This window comes from Nanorana parkeri, unplaced genomic scaffold (assembly GCF_000935625.1).
Source record: "Nanorana parkeri isolate BGI_ZX_2015 unplaced genomic scaffold, ASM93562v1 scaffold2414, whole genome shotgun sequence".
Lineage (NCBI taxonomy): Eukaryota > Metazoa > Chordata > Amphibia > Anura > Dicroglossidae > Nanorana > Nanorana parkeri.
Genome location: NW_017308682.1, coordinates 151,362 through 154,663, shown reverse-complemented (window position 1 = coordinate 154,663; position 3,302 = coordinate 151,362).

Genomic DNA, 3,302 nt, shown 5'->3' with positions numbered 1-3,302 from the left:
AAATGGATCTAACCAATGATAAACTAGAATATATAAACTAAAATACGTTTCTGCAATGCTACGCTCAAATATACACGTCCACCTGTTAAATAAAAACCCTGAAAAGGGGAACAATAAAGCAGAAGTGATTTTAACACCGACTGAGTTGGTGTGATTTCATTTTATCTCCGAGAGTATACTCTATTGAATCAGGCCAGGCGGCAGATATAAGTACGGAGCCTTGATCCGATCTAAATTTGGAACCGAGTCCATAACACAATTTCATATAGAAAAATGCAAGGTTGTGTACATGGGAGCCAAGAATGTGTGTGGAAACTACTACCTAGGGGCGGCTGTACTGGGGAAGACAGACATGGAGTAAGACCTGGGAGTCCGCATAGATCATATATTTAGCAATACCATGCAATGCCAAGCAGCGGCCAGCAAAGCATGCAAGATAGTATCTTGTATTAAAAGTGGGATCCTATCGAGGGATAAAAGCATAATTTTACCACTTTATAAATCCCTATTTCAGCCAAACCTTGAGTATGCGGTTAAGTGTTGATCACCAACCCCCAGGAAAGACGTCCATGAAATAGAGAAAGATCAGAGAAGGGCTTTGAAATTAATAAAGTGGTTGGAAGGCCTGAGTTATGTAGATCACCTCTAGAAATTAAACTTATTCTCCCTAGAAAAGAGGCTCTTTAGAGGGGACTTAACTGCATTTTTCAAAATCATTCATAGGGACCGCAGTATCTGGAAAAAAATGTTGACACCAAGAACTCTATTGATGACATGTAGATACAACAAGAGGTTAGAAGAGAGGAAGTTTAATTTTAGACTGCGTAAGGGTTTTTAACTGTGAGAGCAGTGGAAATGTGGAATTCCCTTCCACAATCAGTAGTAACTGCTGGTAGCATTGATACATTCAAGAAAATTCTAGATGAGTTTCTTAGTTTGCAAAATATAGAAGGATATGGGGAGAACTAAAAGACTATTAAATACAGAGAAACACACCCTCACTCACAAATAGGTTGAACTGGATTGACCTTTATTCTGCTTACCTACTATATAACTATGCAGCCATCGGAAGCAACTTGAGCTGGGTAACATAAATGACACATAAAGCCCTGATCAAATTCTGTATCTCTTTCTATTGTAGACAAGCTGGTTGTCTGTCTGCTTAAGGCAATATTCCTTTTAGAATAGTGTTTATTCTTTGGGGGCCCCTCTCTATGCATCCTCAGATACGTTCACTCTGGTATCATCCTGGTGGTGGCAACCCAAATATTAGACCTCAGCCAGTAAGGAGCCAGTAGAAGATAGCACTTCTTATCATTTAAATAGTTAGGTTTATGTGTCTAACTACGGTATGTTGACATATGTTCACTTATGTAAATGCAGAAAGATTTAACCAGTGCTAAAAAAAAATGGAAGGTGATGTCTTGTAAATGTATTTCTTGTAACCTTAAGAATAAATGATCCTTTATAAATGTCAAGGAGAAGATGGGGGTAAACTAAATTAAAAAAAATCAAACTTTGGGGCATGGCTACGTCATGGCAGAGTAGAGACGTGTCCCTGTGGTGCTCCATCCAGCCACCTGTACAGTCGATCACCTCGGCAGCAGCTTGTGCTCCCACATTCATGCCCAGGCGCAGAAAGGCCTGCCGGATGTCCACAGCCTCAGCCTCGGCATATTTCACCGCCCACCGAGCTCCCTGGGAGATTGCAGAGTCGAGCCAGATGCAGCGTGATGCACACAGGGCCTTGGCACCTCCACAGGCCACACAATGTGCCCACACCCGCTCTCAAGAGCCCTTCCCTGCTGCATCAACGGATGCCCGTTCCCCTCTCTCAGCCCAGAGCAACCTTTTGCCCCCAGATGAGGAAATGTCACTGGTTGCCTGCTTCCAGGACTCAGCGCTTGCTTGCTTCTAGATCTAATAAGCAGGACTGGGCTCTCTTTACTACACAAGTTACCCAGATTTTGAGAGATGAGCTAAAGGAGGTCAAAGATTCCTTGTCCTCTCTTTTCCCTCAGGTGGGTAATTGGAGACTTCAGGGTCCGCAATGGAAGGCAGGCTGGACGTGGCTCATCAGCAGCATGAACAACAATTTCTGACTAAGCATCTGCATCAGGACGATCTAGAAAATCGTAGCAGGAGAAAAAATGTGAAGCTTTGTTGCATTCCTAAGGCTACTGTGTGCACTGAGCTGAAATCTACTGTTCGAGCTATCTTTAACAAGATCCTGGATCATGAGCCTGAAGCTGAGAAAGAACTTCATAGAGTGCATCACATTCAGTCTGTCGCCCCTATTAATACGTCTCGTCCTAGAGACATGATCTGCAGAGTACACTTCTTCAACCCCAAGGAGGAAATCCTGTGCAAAACCTGGTCGCTGGGTCTGGTGGAATTTGATGGAACGACCATTCATATTTTTCCTGATCTGTCCTGTTGCATACTCAAAATGCACCGCTTGCTTAAACCGGTTCTGTTGAAACTTCTTGCCTCTGGTCCATCTTATCGCTGGGGCTATCTCTTTCATCTGAGGATCCACAGGGGTATTACTCTTTTGTCCTTCAGTCACCGAGATAACTACCAGACCTTTTTTCGTTTTTTGGACGTATCTGCATTCGAGGTTTTGGAGTGGACTGATCTGCTACACCTTTGCCTTTACAGCTCCAACTACAGAGAGATCGGCAGAATGGTTGTGTAAGAGCTCCCAGGAGTGATGAGATGGCGCACGTGACCTCCAGGAAATTGTAGATCATGACCTTTTCCCATATCTGGGTGTATCCTTTCTGCTGCCTTACTGTTTTGGGACCTGTTCCTCTGCTGCGCCCCGTGACTCCTGTCAAGTTCTGCTCTTCCTCCAGGGGCTTGGTTTCTTTTCCATTTTTATGCAATGGGGTATTGAGCTATCTTTTTCCTATATGTTTTCAGCCAGGATGTTGGTGACTGCTCTTCTGATATGCTAATTGCACTACCTTTTGCTCCTCATTTTGTAATGTTAGCACATATTATACTGTATTGATGTGCTCAGAGATTCTTTATCATGTCTCATTTGCATAACACCTCCTTTGTGGGAGCAGGGCAGGTTTCCTATGGCATTGTGGGGCAGTCGCTATTTTCTTTATCCCCCTGTGCTGTGGCTCTCCAGGATCCCAACTGTTGCAAGCACTGTATGCTGTTGTGCTTAATGACCTAATCTTCTACTAGGTGGCGGGCACAGATCCTGTATCCATGCGTTCCTTCCCCTTACCCCTCATAGGTGTCTTTACCCTGGCACGGTCCTGCTAACAATGGGAACGTGCTGGGCG